Below are 26,325 nucleotides of genomic sequence, written 5' to 3'. Positions count from 1 at the left end.
AAAGTTGATTTCCAGGAAGGAAAGCGTTTGTGGAACAAGCCTGAAGAGAATCCTGCAAAGAAGAACTTCTTTCTTTGTTATTATTCTCTGAAAACAGTCTGGGTATCTTCACAGTTGGATTGCCTTCCTTTTTAAAAGAATAATAATAGTAGCAGTAGCAGGGGTCGGCTGCTGCGGGTTCCCAGGGGTTCGGGAGAACCTCTAGCTAAGATTCTGTGCAGTTCGGAGAACCCCCAAATCTCACTCCTGGTTGGCCCCTCCCATCCCACCCCGCCCTCCCAGGAGTCCCCACATGGCCCATTTTAGATGCAGGTAAGTTTAGGCCGCATCTGGAGGCTCAGGGAGGGCGAAAAACAGGCCTACCGGAAGTTCGGGAAGGCCAGAAATAGGCCAGAGGGCCTCCAGAGCATGGGGAGGCCTTTTTCGCCCTCCCAGAGGTTCGAGGAAAGCCTCCAGAGCCTGGGTAGGGCAAAAATGCCCCTCCACACCATGGTGCAGGAGGCTGACTAGGCCACACCCACCAGGGCCACGCCCCCAGCAATCGGGCAGAGAACCCCTTGCTAAAAATTTTGAAGCCCATCCCTGAGTGGTAGTAATAGTAGTAGTAGAAAACATTACTGATGGAACTAAATAAGGACCCAGATGCCATTCCCCTATTATATCTGAATTATTTACAATTTTGTTTTGTATTTCCTGAAACAACAATTGAACAGCCTGCTTGCAGTAGGCCAAATCATATCTAATTAAGGCAAATGATGTGACTTGCCAGGAGGTTAATAAACAGAGGAACAAAGAAGGTACTTGAACCGGCATTTGTTCTGCCGAAGTAAAGAGATCTATCGCAGAGGTTAATTCTTCTGAAAAGCCATCGGGAACGAACAGATGAACATCGGCATTCAGCAATGCTGAAATGTCCAATGCACAAAAATGGCTGGTAGTTTCGGGCACGTCTCATAATTATCCAACATCTGAAATATCATAATGAAATAATAACGAGTACTCGTACTGCAGTCTGAATGGCTTGTGGGTATAACTTTAAGGATTGTGGGGTTTTTTTTAAAGAAAGTACCGTGTTTTCCCGAAAATAAGACCCTGTCTTATATTTTTTTGAACCTTGAAATAAGCGCTTGGCCTTCTTGCCATGCGCTGAAAAGCGCGATTGGGCTTATTATCAGGGGATGTCTTATTTTGGGGGAAACAGGAGATTGCAGTATCCAAACTGGCTCAGTCACCCGGGACCAGGGGTTTTGTCTTCCGAGCTTTCGGATACGTGCTGGAGCCCATCCTCAGGGAACTTCTCTCTGGCAGAGTGTGCGCCTTGGGCTGTTCTATGTGTGGTATTTATACGGTGCCTATTGTATGCGGCTTTTTTAGATGTTGATTGGGACGTTGATGCCTGGTTATTAAGTTGTTCTGCTTGTGCTGCCCAAGCCCTCGCCTCCTAAGTACTTGATAAGCTGGTGGTAAATCAGCACCCCCCGTTGACTGATGAAGGGGCCCTTCTAGAAAGCCACATACACAACAGGCACCATAGAAATACCACACACAGAATAGCTCAAAGTATGCACTCCGCTAGAGCAGGGGTCTTTAAGCCTGGAGGACTTCAACTCCCAGAATTCCCCAGCCAGCAAAGCAAAGCTGGCTGGAGAATTCTGGGAGTTGAAGTCCTCCAGGCTTAAAGTTGCCAAGGTTGGAGACCCCTGCTCCAGCGGAGTGCATGAAGATGGGCTCCAGTATGAGTCCAGTATGAGTCCAGTATGAGTCTGAAGGTCAGAATGCAAAACCTCTGATCCAGGTGACCGAAGCAGATTGGATCCTGCAACAACACTATCCTTGGGACATGTATATACGCCTTTAAAATGTATATACTTTACGGTTTGTTCATTTGTAGACTGGCGTTATTTTAGAGCAGAATGCATCGTGGATTCATCTGTGTACCAGAGGTGGGTTTCAGCAGGTTCTGACCAGTTCTGGAGAACCGGTAGAGGAAATTTTAAGTAGTTCGGAGAACTGGTAGTAAAAATTCTGACTGGCCCCGCCCCCATCTATTCTATGTCTTCCAAGTCCCAGCTGATCAGGAGAAAATAAGGATTTTGCAGTAACCTTCCACTGGATTGGGGAGGGAATGGAGATTTTACAGTAACCTTCCCCTGCCACGCCCACCAAGCCACGCCCACTAACTCATGCCATGCGCACTAAGCCACGCCCACAGAACTGGTAGTAAAAAAAATTGAAACCCACCACTGCCGTGTACCACCCAAAACAATGTCTGGGATTTGTGGGCAGAGATGGGATTCACTTACCTTCCCTACTGGTTCGCAAATGTGAGCACGCGCCTCTTGCATGCACAGCAGTCGCGCATTACCTCCAGGTGGGTAGGCGGAGCCTCCTGCAGTCGCCACTACTGGTTCGCCTGATCTGGACAGAACCGGCTGAATCCCACCACAGTTTGTGGGTCCATCATCTTGCCGTCCTCCCGTCAGTGCTATGGAGTCCTTTCTTGCAATTCTTTAAAGCAGCCGGGCCTTTTCCCAGCTCCTTCACCATTGTTCTCTATTAGCCTTGTTTACTACTGATTTCAACATAGATGTATTGTTTGCAATGCAAAGGTCTCAGACTGGTTCCTGTCTGTCTTTCTTTCTTTCTTTCTTCCTTTCTTTCTTTCTTTCTTTCTTTCTTTCTTTCTTTCTTTCTTTCTTTCTCTTTCTTTCATTCTTCCTTCCTTCCTTCCTTTTTCTTCTTCTTCTTTTTTTTTGACTGCACAAATATGCTCATAGGTTAATTATCCATGAAGGATGATGTTTTCCATTCTTTGTGGACCTAAAATAGAAATCAGTTATCGTTCCAAAGCTGCGCTAGTTCCCAGCTGTCAAACAAATAAAAAGTAAATACTTGTTCAGTATATAAGCCTAAGTAAATTGTAGAGTTGCTTGCTCTAAGCATCTCCTGCTTTGCTTCATTACTAATGTTGGACAAATCCTCCACTTACAGGAAATCCTCCACTTACAACAGTTCATTTAGTGACCATTCAAAGTTACAACAGCACTGCAAAAATGACTTATGACCGTTTTTCACACTTACGACCGTTGCAGCATCCCCATGGTCACGTGACAAAAATTCAGACACTTGGCAACTGACTCATATCCATGAGAGGGTGCGCAATCTAGGCATTCTCCTGGATGGACGGTTGTCTTTTGAAGATCATTTGGCGACCGTCTCCAGGAGAGCTTTTTACCAGGTACGCCTGGTTCGCCAGTTGCGCCCCTTTCTAGACCGGGATTCCCTATGCACGGTCACTCATGCCCTCGTCACTTCTTGCCTAGACTATTGCAATGCTCTCTACATGGGGCTCCCCTTGAGGAGCACCTGGAGGCTCCAGTTGGTCCAGAATGCAGCTGTGCGGGTGATAGAGGGAGCCACTCGTAGCTCTCATATAATACCTCTCCTGTGCAAGCTGCACTGGCTACCTGTGGTCTTCCGGATGCACTTCAAGGTGCTGGTTACCACCTTTAAAGCGCTCCATGGCATAGGACCCGGATATCTACGGGACCGCCTTCTGTTACCATATGCCTCCCACCGACCGGTACGCTCCCATAGAGAGGGTCTCCTCAGGGTGCCGTCAGCCAAACAATGTCGGCTGGCGACCCCCAGGGGGAGAGCCTTCTCTGTGGGGGCACCTACCCTCTGGAATGAGCTTCCTCCTGGACTCCGTCAACTTCCCGACCTCCGGACCTTTCGCCGCGAGCTGAAAACGTATCTATTCTTTCGAGCAGGACTGGCATAATATGGGTTTTAAATTGGATTTTAAACGGGGTTTTATATCAGGTCTTTTATAATTTTAATTTGGCCATATTGAATAAGTTTTTTAAATGGGTTTTATTGTATATTGTATTGTATTTTATCTGGCTGTTAACCGCCCTGAGTCCTTCGGGAGAAGGGCGGTATAAAAATTAAAATATTATTATTATTATTATTATTATTATTATTATTATTATTATTATTATTATTATCATCATCATCATCATCATCATCATCATCATCATCACTGTTGCAGTGTCCCTGGGTCATGTGATCCCCTTTTGCGACCTTCTGACATGCAAAGTCATTGGGGAAGCCTGATTCACTTAACAACCGTGTTGCTAACTTATCAACTTCAGTGATTCACTTAACAACTGAGCCAAGAAAGGTCGTAAAATAGGGCAAAACTCACTTAACAAATATCCCGCTTAGCAACAGAGATTTTGGGCTCAATTTTGCTCCTAGGCTGAAGACTGCTCGTATTCCAAAATATTTGATTTTCATTGCCAGACTGGTATAACAAAAAATAGGATGAACCAGACAGCATCTTTATCCCAAACTTTACAAATAAAATAATAACTAAAGGATCAAATGGGGAAGGGTCAGAAAAAAAGACAAGCATTCAACCCCACCCTCTCCACTGTTGTTTATATTAACATCACCACACTCAGAGATTCTGCAAGAGGTTTCAAAAAGTCAAGATGGTGGATTCATTGTGTGATTGAGATGGCCATCTTGGTTTTTTAAACTCCTTGTCAACCCAGCAGATGCCCTTAACCACATAATAATAATAACAGAGTTGGAAGGGACCTTGGAGGTCTTATAGTCCAACCCCCTGCCCAGGCAGGAAACCCTACACCACTTCAGACAAATGGCTATCCAACATTTTCTTAAAAATTTCCAGTGTTGGAGCATTCACAACTTCTGCAGGCAAGTTGTTCCACTGATTGATTGTTCTAACTGTCAGGAAATTTCTCCTCAGCTCTAAGTTGCTTCTCTCCTAGATGAGTTTCCATCCATTGCTTCTTGTTCTACCCTCCAGTGCTTTGGAGAACAGCCCGACTCCCTCTTCTTTGTGGCAACCCCTGAGATATTGGAACACTGCTATCATGTCTCCCCTAGTCCTTCTTTTCATTAAACTAGACATACCCAATTCCAGCAACCGTTCTTCATATGTTTTAGCCTCCAGTCCCCTAATCATCTTTGTTGCTCTTCTCTGCACTCTTTCTAGAGTCTCCACATCTTTTTTACATCGTGGCGACCAAAACTGAATGCAGTATTCCAAGTGTGGCCTTACCAAGGCTCTTAATCTCTTAAAGCATCTCTTAAAGCCCAGCTAGAAAAAGTTGCTGCCTGTATAGGTATTGTTTTTATTCTGTTATACAGGCATCGGAGTAAATCTGTATACTTAGCAGGTGTAATTTGTCAGGTCCGCCATCTTCAGCTTTTCGCTTCGTTGGTATCCTGCCATAAACTGCAAGGATGTGGGAGGGAGAAATTTGGGATAGTAACATGTGGGTTTAGGAATGGGAAGACAAGTGGTGGGAGGGATAAGAAATTGAGAAGAACCAGAAGTACCAAACCTGAATGAACCAGCCGTCAAGGACACCTGGCCTGGGAATGGAGTGAGAGGTGCCAAGCATCCTAGCCTTTCCCAAAACATCAAAAGAGCATCCTATTGGACGCTGATGGACTGGTCAAGGGGGAAGGGCCAGGGACAAGGGGAAAAGTATAATCTTTGCGCAGGAATATTCAGATCCAGCTTCACATTCCCTGCAACCACTCAACTTTAGTAAAAGAACCTATCGCTTAAACTAAATTGAGTCAGGAGTCTTTCTTCCTAAATATCTCAGCAGGGGCAGAAACGACAGGACTTATTTGCCAAATTTTTCAAATGGTAGGTTTTTTTTGAGTCATCCTGGCGTTCAACGTCTCTACTTTAAAAGAAGACCTGGAATAAAGTGCTCGATAGGGTGATGATGTAACTAACCACAGTGACTTATTAACACCCCGTGTTAAATGGCTAGTTGGTAAACATTTCGCTCTTGTTTGCTGAGAAAATACCTTTGCCTCCTCTGCTGGGCTCTTTCCTGGCAACATAATGAAGCAGTAATTCATTTGGTATTTCTTTGACCTTTGCTATGTGACAAGCCTCCTCCAGGCAGTCTTTCCGCACAGAACAGTCTTAACACTGTGTGTTTACATGCTGCGTTGCAAGTAGATTGGACGGGGGAAACTCTTCATGCTGCTTGGCGTGTCACGGGGAGCAAACAGTTCCTCAATAATTCAGTTATGCAAAGTCAACTCCTATAATCAGCTACCAAAGAGTATCCTGATTCCTGCTGATGACTCTCTGTTAACTTTGAATTATGGTTGCCTCAATGGTGAAATCCACCGCGGATTGCTACTGGTTCATTATCTGCGCATGAGCAGCGCGTGCCAAAAGCACAATGCAAATGCATGCCAAATGCACACTTTGTGCGGAAAAAGGAGGTTTAACAAGGTAAGTAGAACAGCGAGGGGGGGAACAGCCGCGCCGCGCAATTTAGATTTGCTAGAAAGCAGGATTTTCTGCTTTCTTGCGAATATAAACCGTGCAGCACAACTGATTGTCGGAAATACCGGTTTGGATGAACCGGTAGCATTTTTTTACTACCTGTTTGCCTGAATCGGTAGCTTTTATCACTACCGGTTCACCCGAATCGGTGCAAACCGGTAGCATTTCACCCCGAGTTGCTTTCTTTTAGGTGTTGTGACCAAGGCTCAAGTAGGTAGTAGGAAACTCAGTCCGTGAAAAAAACAAAAAAACTTTATCCGAACAGCTGAGAATTGCTTCATTCCCAGCGTGGTTCAACTAAATTAAAGCAAATTCCGCTCAACACAAATTCCTCAGTAAACCTATCGCAAACCTTGGTCCAATTAGGCAAACTGCCAAAGGCCTTTCTTGGCAAACGTTCAGAAGTCACAAAAATAAATGCAAGACGTAGATGAAGAAGAAGACGAAGCCGCCAACGTTGTTTTCTGGCAAAGCCCAAATGGCATTGCTGGTCTGTTTTAAGCCTTATGGGAGGGGCCAATCATCTCTTGGCCTTACTCCCGAGTTGTCCTCTCTGCTTGAGCTGCTCTTGCCTTCTGGCAGCTCTTCTCATGCGTGCATTAGGAACAGGCTCTTCCTGTTCCTCTGCCTCACTACTATCAGGCTCTGGAGGCTCTGGAGTCTGCACCTCATTCCCTGATGGCCCTGGCCTCACCTCAGCCTCATCGCTGTCTGACTTCATTGCCAGCTCCGCAGGCTGCTGGTGGACCAAAACACTAGCTCCTTAGCCCTCATCATGCTCTTGTGCAAGATGTAAGAGCCTTAGAGATCCTGAGATCTTGATGAAGGTATCTTTTCTTTTATGTACACTGAGAGCATATGCACCAAGACAAATTCCTTGTGTGTTCAATCACACTTGGCCAATAAAATTCTATTCTATTCTATTCTATTTCCCATGGCAGGAGAGCCAATTGCAAGTAGTCCTCGACTTATAACAGTTTGTTTAGTGAACTCGCTCAGAGTTACGACACTGAAAAACTGACTTATGACTAACAGTTACGACCTTTGCAGCATCCCTACGATCACGTGATCAAAACTCAGAAGCTTGGCCAGTGGTTCATACGTACGACGGTTGCAGTGTCCTGGGGTCACATGATCCCCTTTTTGTGACGAAGCCAGATTCATTTAACAGCCGGGTTACTGACTTATCAACTACAGTGCTTCGCTTAGTAACTGTGGCGAGAAAGCTGGTGAAATGGGGCAAAACCCGCTTAGCAAATGTCTCGCTTAGCAACAGAAACGTTGGGATCAACTGCGGTCGTATGTCAAGGACCACATGTACTTCCCGGAAGATATGCATATTTTGTTATGCAGAAAATATTATTGATTTGGCTGCTTGTCTACCATATCCTGTAAATCACTGGCTAACGGTTATAAAAAAAAAACCGTTAAAACTTAAACCCTTAACATCGCTTATTATCTTTTCTGGGGCAGGCAAATGAAATGTAGCAGGACTAAATCCAATATGTGCATTTTGGAAACAGAAATCCAGTGCACAGGTATCGAACGCAGCATGCTTGGGTTGGTACTTGTGACAAAGAGCTTGGAATACTAATTAATTGCAGAGTGGATGTGAGTCAGCAGTAAGAACGTACTGCGGAAAAGCAAGCAAGAATTTTAGGCTGCATCAACAAATGGGAAATACGACTTTAGCTGATTCCTTATTGTTCGAATGCCACCTCGAGAACTGTGTCCATTTCTTCTACTTCTTCCCCCACCCCTCAAGTTTTTTTTTAAATTTTATTTTACATATACACATCAATGTGTGGACAGTGGCACCTGGGTATCATACATTTTGGTGCAAATAAGAATAATAACATTAATCACATTCGTTACGTCCTCAGACTTACCTAATTCTACTATTCATACACATAAGTAAAGTTAAAGGTTCCCCTCGCACATATGTGCTAGTCAATCCCAATTCTAGGGGACAGTGCTCATCTCTGTTTCAAAATCAAAGAGCCAGCACTGTCCAAAGATATCTCTGTGGTCATGTGGCCGGCATGACTAAATGCCAAAGGCGCATGGAATGCTGTTACCTTCCTACCAAAGGTGGTCCCTATTTTTCTACTTGCATTTTTTACGTGCTTTCGAACTGCTAAGTTGGCAGAAGCTGGGACAAGTAATGGGAGGTCACCCTGTTACGCGGCACTAGGGATTTGAACCACTGAACTGCTGACCTTTCGATCGACAAGCTCAGCGTCTTAGCCACCACGTCCCTATGTTAATACACATATTTGTGTATAACTATAGTCTTTCATTATTGGTTTTATCTGATTATATAAAAATGTGTATATTAATAATCCCCTCCTTCTGATTTCAATCTCCATTCTAATCATGCCACCATTATATTTTTTTAAAAAGACATTTCCTTTTTACCCCTCATCTCTTATCCAGATTAATACTTTAATTCATTTTTGCTTTCATTTTAATAAAAAACAATAATCATATTCATTACATTTATCATGCTAATGTTGTTGTTTTTTGCCCAAAAAAAAAAAGGCACCAGGTCTTATTTTCGGGGTGAGGGGATGTCGTCCACTGACTCATCTCACTTGCGCACATCACCCCCCCGGCCTCCTTTTCGCTGTCAGAGGCCTTCAGGAACTTCTTGTGCGGCTGGCAAGGAGCTAGTCCGTTATTGGTTGCAGAGGCCATCAGGAAAGCCTTGCCGGCTGCAGAAGAAATGGGCTGGCAAGGCAGGTGTCAAGGTGTACGAGGCCTGGCTGCAACTGTCCCAGGGGTGAAATGCTCCCGGTTCAGACCGGATCGTCCAATCCGGTAGCAATGGCGGCAGGTGGTTCAGAGAACTGGTAGCAAAAATCCCCCATCCCCAGCTGAGCCGCACGAAGAGGTTGTAGAAAAAATGCTTTTAAAGGTAAAAAAAAAAAGTTGGCCACGCCCACTCAGTCACATTACCCCCCCCAAAGCCACACCCATAGAACCATAGTAACAAATTTTACATTTCACCCCTCAACTGTCCAAAGATAAATAGTAGGGCAGCTCTGAAATCTAAATTTTTTCCCTACTGGTTCTGTGGGCGTGGCTTGGTGCCGTGGCTTGGTGGGGGATGTCATGTGACTGGGTGGGCGTGGCTATGTAAACATGTGACTGGGGGATCAAAAGACAGAAACTCACTAACAACGTCCTGCTGGAGCAGGGTTGGACTAGATGACCTCCAGGTCCCTTCCAGCCCTGGATTATCTTCTGAAGCTGCATCTAGTGCCAGGTTTGTAGTCCTTCCTTCCTCTCCTTCCTCCTTTCCTCCCTCTTTCTTTCTTTCTTTCTTTTTCTTTTTCTCTCAAACGAACCCCCCACCCCACCCCATTTTTTGCCTAGCAGGCTTCAGCTTTTCTACCTTTTAAAAAATGCTTTTAAAAGTAAAAAAAAAAAAAAAGCCTCTGACAATCAGGTACCTCAGCTGGGATGTTTTAACCCTTTAAAATCATTTGTTTACAGCCTCTTTGGCAGAAAAAAAGGCTCTGACAATCATGTGGCTCAGCTGGGCATGGAGTGGGCAGGGATTTTTGCTCTTGGTTCTCCGAACCACCCGCCACCATCGCTACCGGATCGGCTGATCAGGTCCAAACCGGGAGCATTTCACCCCTGCTCTGCACCCCGGAGTGGGCAGGATCATAATTAGGGCTTATTTTGGGCACATGTGTTAAATCAAGCAAGGACTTACTTTTGGGGTAGGTTGTATTTTTAGGAAAATATGATATTAATACACATATTTCATGCTCTCGTTACATCTCGCCTGGACTACTGCAATGCTCTCTACGTGGGGCTCCCCTTGAAGAGCACTCGGAGACTCCAGTTAGTCCAGAATGCGGCTGCGCGGGTTATTGAGGGAGCAGTACGTAGCTCCCATGTAACACCTATCCTGCACAGACTGCACTGGCTACCTGTTGTCTTCCAGGTGCACTTCAAGGTTTTGATGATGACCTTTAAAGCGCTCCATGGCTTAGGACCGGGATATTTACGGGACCGTCTTCTGCCGGCTTCAATCTCCCAGCGACCGGTGTGTTCTCACAGAGAGGGACTCCTTAAGGTGCCGTCAGCCAAACAATGTCGACTGGCGGCCCCCAGAGGGAGGGCCTTCTCTGTGGGGCTCCTGTGGAGCAGCTTCCCCTGGACTTCGACAATTGTCTGACCTTGGGACCTTTCGCCGCGAACTTAAAACCTATTTGTTCCGTCTCGCTGGACTGGCTTGATCTTTAAAAAATTTTTAATCTGATTAATTGGGGTTTTAAAATTTTTAATAATTTATAGGGGGTAATTGTGTTTTAGTCTTGGCCAATTGAATGAGTTTTTTAAGGGTTGTTTTAATATTGTCTATTTTTCTGTATTTTAACTGGCTGTTCACCGCCCTGAGTCCTTCGGGAGAAGGGCGGTCTATAAATTAAATAATAATAATAATAATAATAATAATAATAATAATAATAATAATAATAATAATAATAATAATAATAATTATTATTATTATTATTATTATTATGTTAGGTTTTGCTTTTCCATTTTTTAATTATTCGATGTTTCAGTATATTATTCCAATGCCAATCACAATATGATTTAAACATACGTACTAATAATGCCATTCAGTCTCTTAACTGTGCCCACTTCTGTGCACTGTGCTTTAGATGAGATTTAGGCAGGCTGAAACAGATTTGAGCAGGGATGAAACAGGAGACTAGGAATTAAATCCTTCGAAGAGGCATTGAATTGAGTAGGTTTAGTAATAAGAAGAGAAGATCATTGGGAGATAGGATCACACTTTACAAACATTGTACAGGTACTCCTCGACTTACGACCATAACTGAGCCCAAAATTTCTGTTGTTAAGGGAGACATTGGTTAAGTGAATTTTGACCCGTGTTATGATCTTTCTTGCCACGTTTGCTAAGTGAATCATGACAGTTGATAAGTTAGTAACCCGATTGTTAAGTGAATCTGGCTTCCCCATTGACTTTGCTTATCAGAAGGTTGCAAAAGTGGTCATATGACACACACACACCCTGGGACACTGCAACCATCATAACCGGCAGGGAGGGAGAGGGGAACTGGGCTTGCGTGAGTAAGGGGCCCACACAGATCTATTTATGCGAGTGGTGGACCAGCACGCACGCGCCTGCATACACAGCTCGACTTGTGCTTGCTGGCCCACCGCTCACGGGGCCCGGTTCCAAATAGGCCATCGCCTGGTAATGGGCTACGTCTCGGGGGTTGGGGACCCCTGGCCTAGGTCATGTGTTTTGCACTAACTGAGGCTTAGAAGCACTCCTGAAAGATAGGCAACAAGCCTCCCCTCTCTGTCAAGGACCATGTTTGCTTCTTTAAATTCTTAAAATGTTGTGGCCCACCGGCGGCCAGCAGAGCTGGCAGCAGAGTCAGACAGTGAGGAGGTTGGGGAGGAACTTGGGTTGGTCCTGGGGGCTGGGGAAAGCTCCGACGAAGGCTCTGCATCGGAGGCAGAGAGGGAGTTAGACAGCAGCGAGGCAGAGGAACAGCTGGAGCCCGTTCCCAGTGGGTGCATGGGCAGAGCTGCCAGAAGACAAGAACAGCTCAGAAAGCAGGGTCAACTCGGGAGTAAAGCCACACCTTGGAGGTGATTGGCCCCTCCCACAGGAAATAAAAGGGGAGTGAACAGGGAGTGGGCTTTTGCAGGAAACAATTCGTTCATTTTGTGACTCTGAGAGACTTTGTGCCGGGTTTTGCCTTGTACTGCGGTTGGAAACAAGTTACGTGGCAGCTTGCAAAACAAGATAAGGTGTGTTGAGAAATATTCCTTTGCAAAACTGTTTGGGCAAACCTTGCTGACTGTGAATGTACTTCATTCACAGACATGTAAATAAAAAGAGGTTTTGCCTGGAGCAATTCCTGCCTCCTGCTTGTTAAGGGAGCCTAGGTCAGAACAATTAAGTTTACAACGGTCTTTAAACTTGATGATAGCTGTGATTTCTTTTCCAAGGAATAACCTTGATATGGGCAAAGGAAAACTAGAATAGCTTGTACTGCTTAACTAGAATCTGCTTAACCTTTACCCAAATAATAATTAGAAATCACACAGAAAGCCAGGAGTCACCTGTTCTTTATTATATCCTTAATGGGTACATCTTGGATTAACACAAGATATCTCGGCGTACATTTCTTCCCACTTAGCTAGAAATCTATTATTTTTAATATACCAGATGAGAGGAAAATGCCCCAGCTGTGTTTATTATGGCACTCATTATCTCCGGCTAAATCTACTAAATGAGAGTCTGTTTTGGAAAGAAAGCTGAGCTTGAAATCTGTATATTTGCATCTTGTCATACTGACATAATGAGTGGGCCTTGCAAACGAGTGCACAATAATTAAGCTATAACATGATTTGCATGTTTATGGCTTAGTATGTATGATGTATCAACCCCGTCAGTTGAGGTTTATTCAGCAAAATCATAGCACAAAGTGTGAATGCTAGGAATTTCTGCCTATAAACATATGTCTTGGCCGATGAACATACTGCAGCTAACCAATAAAGTTTTATAAACATGTCTCAGAAAGTATATACGATAGATGTAGCTGTTTTCAAACTATTAAATCATCTCCATAAAACATATGGAGATGATTTCATAGTTTGAACAATAACATTAGCAATAAGATTTATATATCCTCTTCATAATTGTTTCATTGGGCGCTATCTAACAAAATGAAATTCAACAGTGAAAAAAAATAAGATTCTACATTTAGGCAAAAAACCCAAAATGCACAGGTACCGTATATGTGGTACCTTGCTCAATAGTAGTATCTGTGAGAGGGATCTTGGAGTCCCTCTGCTTGCAGTGTGCAGCAACTGCTAAAAAAGCCAACACAGTTCTGGGCTGCATAAACAGAGGGATAGAATCAAGATCACGTGAAGTGTTAGTGCCACTTTATAATGCCTTGGTAAGGCCACACTTGGAATACTGCATTCAGTTTTGGTCGCCGCGATGTAAAAAAGATGCTGAGACTCTAGAAAGAGTGCAGAGAAGAGCAACAGAGATGACTAGGCAACTGGAGGCTTAAACATATGAAGAACGGTTGCAGGAACTGGGTATGTCTAGTTTAATAAAAAGAAGGACTAGGGGAGACATGATAGCAGTGTTCCAATATTTGAGGGGCTGCCACAAAGAAGAGGGAGTCGGGCTGTTCTCCAAAGCACCTGACGGTAGAACAAGAAGCAATGGGTGGAAACTAATCAAGGAAAGAAGCAACTTAGAACTAAGGAGAAATTTCCTCACAGTTAGAACAATTAATAAGTGGAACGACTTGCCTTCAGAAGTTGTGAATGCTCCAACACTGGAAATTTTTAAGAAAATGTTGGATAACCATCTGTCTGAGATGGTGTAGGGTTTCCTGCCTGGGCAGGGGGTTGGACTATAAGACCTCCAAGGTCCCTTCCAACTCTGTAGTTGTTGTTGTTGTTGTTGTTATTATTATTATTATAGTTTACAGCCCTCTCTAAGTGGTTTACAGAGTCAGCCTATTGCCCCCAACAATCTGAATCCTCATTTTACTGACCTCGGAAGGATGAAAGGCTGAGTCAAGCCTGAGCTGGTAAGAATCGAATTGCTGGTAGTCGGCAGCAATTAGCCTGCAATACTGCATTCTAACAACTGCGCCACCACGGCTCTTTAGCTATATCTATCCTTTGATAAGGAATAGTGTTCACCATGTTCTTACTAATAAATAAAGAGTGCTATCCTAGCACCTTAAGAATGACATTGGATGTAATACCCTGAATTTCCAGCCAATATGGCACTATGATTTTCACTAGTTACCATAGCTCAGCTTATTTTTTGAGTTTTAATGTTGTAATGGCTTTGGCTATCCTTCTTGATCCGTTCTTAGCTTTGCCCCTTTTCTTTGGTATGGTATAAAAACAGTGCACCCCAAATGTGAGCAGAGCAGGGGTGAAATGCTCCCGGTTCGGACCAGTTCGCGCGATCCGGTAGCGATGGGGGTGGGTAGTTCGGAGAACCAGTAGCAAAAATTGCTGCCCCCCCCCACCCGTCGCTGTTCCTCTTCTTTGTCCCTGAAGCTCTTGGTGATAATATAGCTGCAAACAGCCTTAAATGACTGCCGTGGTACTTCAAAGGGCCGCACTACAGCTGATCAGTGCTGTAGGCGGCTAGTAGACCGGTGCCTCTATTTTTAAAGAAGGTAGACTGGTGCCTCCCAAAAAAGGGCAATTGGTAGACCGGTGCCTCTATTTTTAAAGAAGGTAGACCGGTGAGCTCCCAAGTTTTGTATACTTTATTATTTTTATTATTTATTATTATTGGCCATGCCCATTCAGTCACCTGACCACCAAGCCACGCCCACCAATTAAGCCATGCCCACAGAACCAGTAGGGAAATTTTTTAGATTTCACCCCTGGAGCATAGGTGGTATTCAGCCAGTTTATACCGGTTCGTACAAACCGGTAGTGGCTATCGCGGCTCTATGATGTCCTGTTTAGGCACATTTTTGAGGCCTGGTGCATGGGTGCGCGAGCGAGCAAAGCTCATACGCAGAAGCCCGGGCATGTGCAGAAGGTGTGTGTTCACGCAGCGAACCACAGGTAAGGGCCTCTGGTGGCTCAGACTGCTAAGACAGTCTGTTATTAACACAGCTGCTTGCAATTACTGCCGGTTCAAGTCCCACCAGGCCCAAGGTTGACTCAACCTTCAATCCTTTATAAGGTAGGTAAAATGAGGACCCAGATTGTTGGGGGCAATAAGTTGACTTTGTACATAATATACAAATGGATGAAGACTATTGCTTAACATAGTGTAAGCCGCCCTGAGTCTTCGGAAAAGGGCGGGATATAAATGCAAATAAATAAAAAAATAAAAAAAAGAATATTGGAAACCCACCTCTGAATGCGAGGGATTGTTGATCATTATGCTGCAGAGGTAATTGATAATCTCTTGATGCACTCTTCCCTTTTGCTTTTTGCTTCTCTCCTGTTTTTCTAATTGCGCATATCATCAGAGACGGACAAATAGACCTGCCAACTTCTGAATAAATATGTCTATGGAAATTCTCAGTCATAGTTGTGAATTCTTAGTTCAGAATGCAGCTGTGCGGGTGATAGAGGGAACACCACTCCTGCGCAGGCTGCACTGGCTGTCTGTGGTCTTTCGGGTGCACTTTAAGGTTTTGGTGACTACCTTTAAAGCGCTCCATGTCTTAGGGCCTGGGTACTTACGGGACCGCCTACTGTTACCCCACGCCTCCCAACGACCCGTACGCTCACACAGAGTGGGACTTCTCAGGGTGCCGTCCGCCAAGCAATGTCGGCTGGTGGCCCCCAGGGGAAGGTCCTTCTCTGTGGGGGCTCCTACCCTCTGGAACGAACTTCCCCCTAGCTTGCGTCAATTGCCTGACCTCCGGACCTTTCGCCGCAAGCTGAAGACGTATTTGTTTATTCGCGCGGGACTGGCTTAAATTTTAAATTTTAATATTTTAATAGGGATTGAATTTTAATTTATATTTAATATCAATTTTAAGGGTTTTTAGGTCTAAATGTTTTAATTTTGCCAATTATATAATAAGTTTTTAAATCTCTGTTTTAGTTGTAAATTGTCATTGTTTTATATTTGGCTGTGAACCGCCCTGAGTCCTTCGGGAGAAGGGCAGTATAAAAATCTAATAAATAATAATAAATAATAAATAATAATCCAGGTCATGGTTGTCCCAAAGGGGCTCTTTCAAAAGGCAGCGGGACTTTGTTCTTCCTGGAAGACATTTCACTTCTCATCGAAGAAGCTTCTTCAGTTTTGAATGTGCAGAAACTTCTTGGACGAGAAGCGAAACATCTTCCAGGAAAAACCAAAGTCCAGCTGCCTTTTGAAAAAGCACCTTTGGATCCCTTTTGAAAAGAAGCAGAAAAGCAGAGGTGGGTTTCAGCAGGTTCTCACCAGTTCTGAAGAACCGGTTGCGGAGAACGATAATAAAAATTCTGACTCGCCCCGCCCCCATCTATTCTCTGCCTCCCAAGTCCCAGGTGATTAGGAGGAAATGGGGATTTTGCAGTAACCTTCCCCTGGATTGGGGAGGGAATGGAGATTTTAGAGTAACCTTCCCCTAGATTGGGGAGGGAATGGAGATTTTACAGTATCCTTCCCCTGCCATTCCCACCAAGCTACGCCCACCAAGCCATGCCATGCCCACCAAGCCACACCCACAGAACCTGTAGTAAAAAAAATTGAAACCCACCACTGCAGTAAACAATATGCTCATGATATTTTTGTAAGGGATCCAACTGGAAATCTTTGCTTTGGGACAGGATTAAGCAGGTCTCTTTCTTAGTTGAGCAAATGGGCCTCTGGTGGCTCAGACTGTTAAGACAGTCTGTTATTAACACAGCTGCTTGCAATTACTGCAGGTTCAAGTCCCACCAGGCCCAAGGTTGACTCAGCCTTCCATCCTTTATAAGGTAGGTAAAATGAGGACCCAGATTGTGGGGGGCAATAAGTTGACTTTGTATATAATATACAAATGGATGAAGACTACTGCTTAACATAGTGTAAGACGCCCTGAGTCTTCGGAGAAGGGCGGAATATAAATGCAAATAAAAAAAATGGAAGTTTGTGTTTTTACAAAGAGTGCACTTGATAATCTAAATCAGTGGTGGAGAACCTTTTCGGCACTGAGTGCCAAAACCGGAACGCATATGCATGGCTGTGCATGCGCTGGAGCACTGGAAACCCAAACACCAGCTGGCCGGCGCACACGTGCCTGTTTTTTGACCTGTTTTTCAGGCTGTTTTTTGGGCCATTTCAGGGCCATTTTCATGGAAACCAGGTGATGGTGCATGTGCCCACAAAGAGGGCTCTGTGTGCCATCTCTGGCAGGCGTGCCGTAGGTTCGCCATCACGGATCCAAATCAGCGGAACCCGTTTTGTTAAAAAAGAAATTTATGAACCACTAATCAAGCAACAAAGTTCTAGTGATTGAAAATTGGCTAGCTTGAATTTTTTTTGGGGGGGGGAGGGAATCTTTTCAAACGCCATAGTTGACGTATTTTATTGCAGTATCACCATCCAGCTCTTCCGCACTGCATAGTCGCAGAGCTTTCTACTAAAGAGAGCAGGAATAACAGAACTTCATGCACATGCTAAAATAATAATACTCCATCTGTGTATCGGAGCTCCCATATGGGCAATAGGTTTGTTAACCACAGTTCGTTGCGCATATCTCTTGCATAATGCAAAGGGATACTCAGTTTTGCCTGGATGTTAATTGGAATATGTTTAATGCTCTGTAGCTCTGTATTAGACAAAAAGAAAAAAAAGAAACCCTGTTGTATTTTCCCTAATAATGAGTTATTAAAGACAAAGAACCAGGAATTGCCAATCTACTTTGAACAATTTCAAAAAATATTGCCTAGCATTTTTTTTTCCTAACTGTTTTCTCTGGAAGACTCATTTCTGGCTAATATTCTTTCTCCCAATCCATTCCAGAGTTTTTAAGAAAGAATATTACAGCTCACTGGATGCATATCAATTCAGCCATAAGCTTCCTTGGATTATATGGGTTTATTCCAGTGATGAAATCTAAATTTCTTTCCTACCGGTTCTGTGGGTGTGGCTTGGTGGGCGTGGCTTGGTGGGGGGTGTCATGTGACTGGGTGGGTGTGGCTATGTAACCATGTTACTGGGGGATCAAAAGACAGAAACTCACTAACAATGTCCTGCTGGAGCAGGGTTGGACTAGATGACCTCCAGGTCCCTTCCAGCCCTTGATTATCCTCTGAAGCTACATCTAGTGCCAGGTTTGTAATTTGTCCTTCCTCTCCTTTTTCCTTCCTTCCTTCCTTCCTTCCTTCCTTCCTTCCTTCCTTCCTTCCTTCCTTCCTTCCTCCCTCCCTCTCTTTCTCTCTCTCTCTCTCTTTTTCTCTTTCTCAAAAACAAACCCCTGACCGACCCCCCCCCCATTTTTGCCTAACAGGCTTCAGCTTTTTTACCTTTTAAAAAATGGTTTTAAAAGATTAAAAAAAAAAAGCCTCTGGCGATCCCAACTGAGTTTCCTGATTGTCAGAGGGTTGTTGTTTTACTTTTAAAACCATTTTTTTTACAACCTATTCAGCCGAAGAGGTTGTAAAAAAAACTGCTTTTAAAAGAAAAGGAAAAAGGCTCTGACGATCAGGTGGCTCAACCGGGCATGGGCGGGGATGTGTGCGTGGCCAGGGATTTTTGTTACCAGTTCTCTGAACCACCCACCACCATTGCTATCGGATCGGCTGTTCCGGTCCAAACCGGGAGCATTTCACCCCTGGTTTAGTCCCAGAAAAATATTTTCTATCTAAATAATTATATCCAGTATGCCAGTATGAATCTACTTGGGTCAAATGTTGAAAAGTAAATGCGGACACTTTGATTAAACAATTTCACGACACTTTCCCTGACAAACCTAAAAAACCTCTTGGGGGGGGGAGAGTGGGGTAGAAGGGAAGTGTGGACCACTGGCACTCTTCTTTATTAATTCTTTGTTTTCTTTCCTGGGATATAGCTTCTTTTCCAGCCTGGAAACCATACTAGACTTCAGGGTTCCAGACGCTGCCACATTTTTTCCCCTGAGGGGAAGAAGGGGGGTTGAGGGGTATGGTAACATTCTTCAAGCGGTCAAGGTCGGATGGTGTTCACATCTGCAGGAGGAGTGGCGAGAAGATATTCGAATGAACTGGGAGAACGTGGGACCATGTGACCAGCAAAGGGGTTAGGGGGGTGGGACTCTTGGGGTTTGTATAACTGGGAAAAGAATCCGGAAGTTCAGTTTTGGAATTTCACTCATCGTGTGCCAGTTTCCTCATGCTAGTAAAGAACTCTGAAAGACAATGGCTTCTGAGTTTTTCTGGAACCTTGACATAGTAGTTTTTTTCCCAACTCATAAGTAGTTTGATGTACTATCTACCTTCTGGGTTGTGTCTGTTTCTCTTTGTCTTGGCGATTATGTAAACCTTGAGATATACTGTGATGCTTCATATTTTTCTTGGTCATACCATCAAAATAGAGCTACATTTGTCGGTACAGTATCATCATTGTTATATTACCACTTATCACAAGAGACTATTGGCCCATTACAAAATTTGGAACAATAGTAAATCGAGATACGGTACTATACTTTAATCTCCAAAATAAAATTGTATTAATGAAAAACGAATCAATCTGATGAAGAATTTAACTCTAACTAGCAGTCATTTCGGACTATAACTTAGGACATAGATTTCTGTCATATTCCATGTTCGGCTGTTTTTATATTTAGAATCTATATTTTAATTTAAAGTTCATTTTATTAAAAAAATCAGATTCCTGTATTTCTGTAATTCATCACAATTTTTGATTTATACTTGTGTTAACCGGATATTCTTAGTTTAGGGCTTAAGATGTAGTGACTTAGTTTTTCCAACAAGAAATGTTTCCTTCACTAATGAAACTGAGTCATTATTAAGTAACTTTACAAGTCACTCTATAAATAACAACAGTTATCCTAAAAATCTCCATGACGTTTTTGGTATCACGTTTACTTACTTGTTGTTATTCTATTTTCTTTATATATTTTTATCTTTTATTGTTTTTATTTTTTATAAAATAAAGGGTTCAATGGAGGTTGTGCATCCATCCTTGCTTCGCTTGACCAATGGAATTGACTTCTTCTAACAGGGTGGCCAATATCTATGGCGATTCTCAGTCATCCAGGTTATGGTTGTCGCAAAAGTGCTTTTTCAAGAGGCAAATGGACTTTCTGTTTTGTTTTGTTTTTGAAGACAGTTCGCTTCTCATCCAAGAAGTTTCTTCGGAGCAAAACCAAAAAGTCCAGTTGCCTCTTGAAAAAGCACCTTTGGAGATTATAAATTGATTGATTGCCATTGTACAGGAATAATGGTAGAATTAAACAAGTTGGAATGGTGTAAAGTCGGGACTGCTCGGTAACCACTCCCGAAGGGAAAGGGTAAGGAAAGAGGAGTAAAGAAGGAAGAAATAGGTAGGCAGGTAGGTAGGTAGGAAAGAAGGGAGAGAGAAGAAAGGATAGGAGGAGAAGAAGAAGGAGAAGATAGAGGGTTAGAAAGGATGGTAGTGAGAAGTGGGAAAGAGGTGGGGAAGTAGGAAAGCGAGGAGAAGGATGGTGGGGAAAGTCGAAGAAGGATGAGAAGGGTAGAAAGGATTAAGGGAGGGAGTGGCGGTCGAGCAGCCCTGATTGAGTATAATTTGAGTATAGGATCGATTGTTGGATAAGTGATTGTATTGTACAATGGTCAAATTGTGGGAATTATTGTGGAAAATAAAAAATTTTGCCCTGGCAAAAAAGAAAAAGCACCTTTGGGACAACCATGACCTGGATGACTGAGAATCGCCATAGATATTGACCACCCTATTAGCAGAAGTCAATTCCAGGGATTGGGGATGGGCATCATGGTATAAAATGTACCAGTTGAAAATTGAGTTATTTGAAGGACCGCTGATGCTCGATTGTATCTGCCCATCCCATCAGGTCCAGCAGAAGAGACTGGTCCCATCTGTGAAGGAGTTTTATCTACTGGGATCCAGGAGATGGGTCTCTTCTGCCATGACACCTGCTGTGTGGAACATCATTCCATCCAAAGTGGGATTGGCCTCATCCTTGACATCTTTGTGGATGTCCCTTAAAACATGGTTGCATCAACAAGCTTGGGGATCTCAAGGTAATAATGAGTTAGGGAGGAAGCTATATTGCAGAGGTGGGTTTCAGCAGGTTTTGACTAGTTCTGGAGAACCAGTAGCAGAAATTTTGAGTAGTTCAGAGAACCGATAAATATCACCTCTACTGGCCCCGTCCTCATCTATTCTCTGCCTCCCGAGTCCCAGCTGATTGGGAGGGAATGGGGATTTCGCAGTATCCTTTCTCTGGAGTGGGGTGGGAATGGAGATTTTACAGTATCCTTCCCCTGCCACGCCCACCAAGCCACACCCACAGAACCGGTAATAAAAAAAATTGAAACCCACCACTGCTACATTGCCTATAACACCAACGCCTCTCTGCTAATCTGTTAATAGTAGATACTAATGGCCATTTTTAATTGTAGGCTGTTTATTTTAATATTATTTATTTGATGGTCTTATGAGGCGGGCAGCTATATAAATATGATGAATAAATAAATAAATAGTTCAGTCAATTCCATTTTAAATAATTGACCTTTGGGGAATATGGCTATAAACTTCAGGCAGGAGCAACAAGGCAGAAGCCAGAAGGCTGGCAACCTTTGTAATCAATGTGTTTTTATAACACACTATTCATTGTGGCTTTCAGAGAATTTATATGACAGGTGCTGACAAAGGTAATGTGATCACTTGCAAATAACAATTCATGGACTATAGCTGCATTCATAGGGTGCTTAGGAAAAGTAAAGAAAAAGGTAAAGGTTCACCTCATACATATGTGCTAGTCGTTCCTGACTCTAGGGGGCAGTGCTCATCTCCATTTCAAAGCCAAAGAGCCAGCGCTGTCCGAAGACGTCTCTGTGGTCATGTGGCCGGCATGACTCAACGCCAAAGGCGCACGGAACACTGTTACCTTCCCACCAAAGGTGGACCCTATTTTTCGACTTGCATTTTTTACGTGCTTTCGAACTGCTAGGTTGGCAGTATCTGGGACAAATAACGAGAGCTCACCCCGTTACGCAGCACTAGGGATTCGAACCGCTGAACTGCCAATCTTTCAATCGACAAGCTCAGCATCTTAGCCACTGAGCCACCACATCCCTACAAAAAAGTATAATCCACCTGGTTAACATACCAATAATCCACCTGGTTAACATACCAATAAGAAATCCACCTGGTTAACATACCAATAAGAAAGATCCCATCTTCAGAACAAGATAATGTTCTCACAGGAAACTTATACAGAGTGCAATATTCCAAGGCAGGGATGAAGGATTTGTAGCAGAGAAGGAGTGTTATGATTTCATGGTGTGATGCTAATAAGAACATGGATTACTCATGAAGCACTAAAAAAAGAACATCTCCCCTGTCTTCAAAGTGAAGTCTTAATCTCCATCCTAATCTCTAACCCACAGATTGAAGCAGAGCTTTGTGTTGAAAGCAAACACCCTAAATCAGCTGAACTTTAATATGGCAGGTGTTACGTGTTATCTCCACAAACATGTGGCTTTGAACTTGCTTTTCTTGAGTTAAGGGAGGTGCTGGCTAGGCAAGAGTCCATTTATCCCACCCTATGGACAGTGGCTTCTCTTCAGAAGCTTCCAAGGTCATTTTTGATAGCCCGACTTGGATAAGAAGACTCTAAAAGTTAATTAGAATAGTTGGAAGGGACCTTGGAGGTCTTCTACTCCAACCCCCTGCTTAGGCACGAAACTCTACACCACTTCAGACAAATGGTTATCCAACATCTTCTTAAAAACTTCCAGTGTTGGAGCATTCACAACTTGTGGAGGCAAATTGTTCCACTGATTAATTGTTCTAACTGTCAGGAAATTTCTCCTTAGTTCTAAATTGCTTCTCTCCTTGATTAGTTTCCACCCATTGCTTCTTGTTCTACCCTCAGGTGCTTTGGAGAACAGCCCGACTCCCTCTTCTTTGTGGCAACCCCTGAGATATTGGAACACTGCTATCAATTTTGCCCAAAAAACTAAACTAAAATAAAACATAAATAAAAAAAAAACAAAACCTTGCTTCAGGCACCTACATCCTGGTAACAGTACCATCTTTTCCATCTGGTCTCCCATTTCTGTTTTCCTTTGAAGGAAGACATGTCTGACATAAATTGGAAGGAGCAAATGTTCTGATACAACCGAAGCCTAAGGTTTGGATGAGACTGCTGATAAATTTTTCAGTGACCTTTTCATAAGAAGATCACAATAGAGCATTGTTCTTCTGAAGTTCACACTTCAATATTTTAATATCTATCTCCTGTCCTCCCATGGGGATCATATAACATTCTGGACATCAAACTCGTGGCTTGGATACATATTCAAAGATGTGTCTTGCTCTGAATTTTGGCTTAGAGAAAGGAAGAGGGGATCCATCTTAAGAGTTAGGCCACGAGATTTTGGGAACAGTTACCACATTAATCTTTTCTGTCTTTTTAAAATAGCTTTATTAAATTTCCAAAGAACAAGCAAATAAAAACAAACAAGCAAAAAGAAAAATCATGACCTAACCTGAGCTTAATCTTGCCTGATCTTTGCAAAGCTAAATATGGTTACATTCATATGAGAATGTAGTGATAGGGTACAGTGATGAAATGTAAAATTTGCTAATACCAGTTCTGTGGGCGTGGCTTGGTGGTGGGGTAATGTAAATGGGTGGGCGTGGCCAACTTTTTTTTATACTTTTAAAAGTATAAAACCTCAAAGAGGTTGTAAAAATGCTTTTAAAAGATTCTGACGACCTCAGCTGAGTTGCCTGATCGTCAGAACCTTTTAAAAGCATTTTTACAGCCTCTTTGGAGGAAGAGGTTGTAGAAAAAATGCTTTTAAGATGTTCTGACAATCCCAGCTGAGCTGTGCGATCATAAGAGGCTTTTTTTAAAAAAACTTTTTAAAGCATTTTTTGGCAGAAGAAAAAAATGTTTTTAAAAGTAAAAAAAAAACCTCTGATGATCGCGTGGCTCATCTGGACATGGGGGGGGGAGGGATTTTTGCTACCGGTTCTCTGAAGCACCCGCCGCCATCGCTACCAGATCAAGTGATCCGGTCTGAACCAGGAGCATTTCACCCCTGATATGGTACTAGGATTACTAACCAATCACTGTAATGCCAGGTATTTCCTATCAGGTTCCTCCCAAGAGGGAACTGAGGAAAGAGCAATCGGGGAAGTGCAGGTGGAAGGAGAGGGCTGTAGAAAACCCCAAGAGAGGTTCCAGCTGTCAGAGTGGCAAAGTTCTGGGTATGTATTTTATGTCAGGGAAGGCAATTATTATGGTTAGGGTTGGAGAATAATGAGATTACTCTTCAATGGGAAGGGAGGGAGGGAGGAAGAAAAGAAAGAAAGAAAGAAAGAAGGAAGGAAGGAAGGAAGGAAGGAAGGAAGGAAGGAAGGAAGGAAGGAAGGAAGGAAGGAAACTCTGAAACAGAGAAATTTCAAAATCTGGAATAGATTTGGAATTGTTTTAAATCCAGAAAAAAGCTATGATCAATCATTCCATCAATCACTATAAGTCAAGGCTGACTTGAATGAGACTTGACTATACTTCTGTCAGGGTTCCAAGTAACACCCGCAATTTAAGAAGACTCTGAGGCTTGAAGTTCCTCAAAGTTCCATTTTATTAAAGATGTCATATTGGAACATCTGGAAACACCCGAATCTGAAAGCTTCCAGGTTTTCCCCACCCAAAGGAAAATCCAGGTCCCTGCCCAGCACCCACATGTCCATCATGTGGTCCAATCAAAGCACCATCCCAACTGGAGATGCCTCCCAGTTCCAGTCCTCCAGGTGCAGGGCAAGATGTCCTTAACTCTCTGAGAAAGGAATGTTATTATGACTACATATCACCCGTGCTCATATAATCCCCCCTCCCAATTTCCCACAGTAGTAAATGTGGCAGGCCTGAAGGCCCAGTGCAAAAGATGGCTTCCAGACCTGACAATTTCATTACCTAGACCCTCAGCTGCAAAGCATGGCAATGCACCAGAGCAGAAGACCAGATGTTTCTGAATAATGGTACTCGGCAACCCTCAGCACTGGCCAGATGGACTGGGGCTGCTCACAGCTGTGATTCAACCCTAAGTGGAGAACTGGAGCCAAAGGTTCCTCACCCATTAACAATAAATCTTGATATGAAAAAGGGGACAACTCACACCGCCCCCCGAGAATCTTTTTGTGAAATTGTATGTTGTGCAGCTTAGTAGATACTTATGGAAGCTAGCTGAGAAGTGAGGATTGGGAATGGAACAGGTTGAAACCTGGGGAAAAAATTGTACTCCAAATATTTTTTTGTTTTGTTGCTTCTCTCCACTGTTCCTTGTAGCCAGTGGTGGGATTCAAATAATTTAACAACCGGTTCTCTGCCCTAATGAGCGGTTGGGTGGGCGTGGCCATGGTGGGTGTGACCAGAGGGCGTGACAGGCAGCATTCAGCCTCCTGCACCCCCCCTGGGAGCAAAAAAGAGCCACGGGGAGGTGCCATTCCCCATGCACCCCAATTTGGGCCTAGTAGACCTCCCTGCAGCCTCCTAGGAGCAAAAATGGGACGTGTGGGGACTCCTGGGTGGGGTGGGAAGGGAAGGGGTGGGGCCAGCCAGCAATTTAACAACTGGTTCACTTGAACCAGCCCAAACCGTCTGAATCCCATCACTGCTTTTAGCATTTGCTAGCTCAGTCTTAGGTTTGAACTGCAGAGTCTGAACTAACGACATTTTTATTCACAAGACAGCCAGGCACATATACGCATCCCTGCACAAAGACCCCAGAACACATAAAATAACCGTATGTCCCAAAGGGATGCTGTCAAATTATAGAACATGAATTAGACTTATCAAGAGCAGCTGTCTTTCCTTAAAATAATAACTTTCCCTAAAGGCGTAATACTTTTATGCTCTTGGCATTTTCCAAAAACTCAAAGCCCCTGTAAATAAGCTCAGATAGATGACAAAGCAGTAAATCTGTATCCAAGATAATACATTGTCAGAAAATATGTATTAGTGAATAAAGTAATTACTGCATATTTCTAATTATGACAGATTTATAACAGTTAATGATACTGTATGCATTACTATAAATAATGGAACCATTGTTTGATTTCTATTTGTAGTTTGGGGTGATTTATAATTTTTGCCTAGAAAGTTAATGTAGGTGACTAACAGCGCATGCATTTTTTTTTTGGTTTTAATGCAATTTCGTATGAGTTTATGATGCTATTTTCTTGGAGTGTAAACATATGCTGTTGTTCTTCCTAGCATCCTGCTTGGTTTCAGGATTTGCATTGGCCTAGT

At 43.4% G+C, this 26,325-nt stretch overlaps 1 protein-coding gene across 4 annotated transcripts in view; it reads left to right on the top strand.

The window, feature by feature from the left end:
* CRACD (capping protein inhibiting regulator of actin dynamics) overlaps positions 1–26,325 on the top strand; it is a 181,301-nt gene that overhangs the window by 35,570 nt on the left and 119,406 nt on the right. Inside the window, exon 1 of one of the 4 annotated variants that reach the window (XM_058193094.1) lies at positions 6,090–6,301. The exons of the other annotated variants lie outside the window; for them this stretch is intronic. The gene's annotated coding sequence lies outside the window, so the exon portion shown is untranslated. Of the gene's footprint in view, positions 1–6,089; positions 6,302–26,325 lie in introns of those variants that run through there. 4 annotated transcript variants of the gene reach the window in all.

This window comes from Ahaetulla prasina, chromosome 8 (assembly GCF_028640845.1).
Source record: "Ahaetulla prasina isolate Xishuangbanna chromosome 8, ASM2864084v1, whole genome shotgun sequence".
Taxonomy (NCBI): domain Eukaryota; kingdom Metazoa; phylum Chordata; class Lepidosauria; order Squamata; family Colubridae; genus Ahaetulla; species Ahaetulla prasina.
This window is presented reverse-complemented; position numbering and strand designations above follow the sequence as displayed.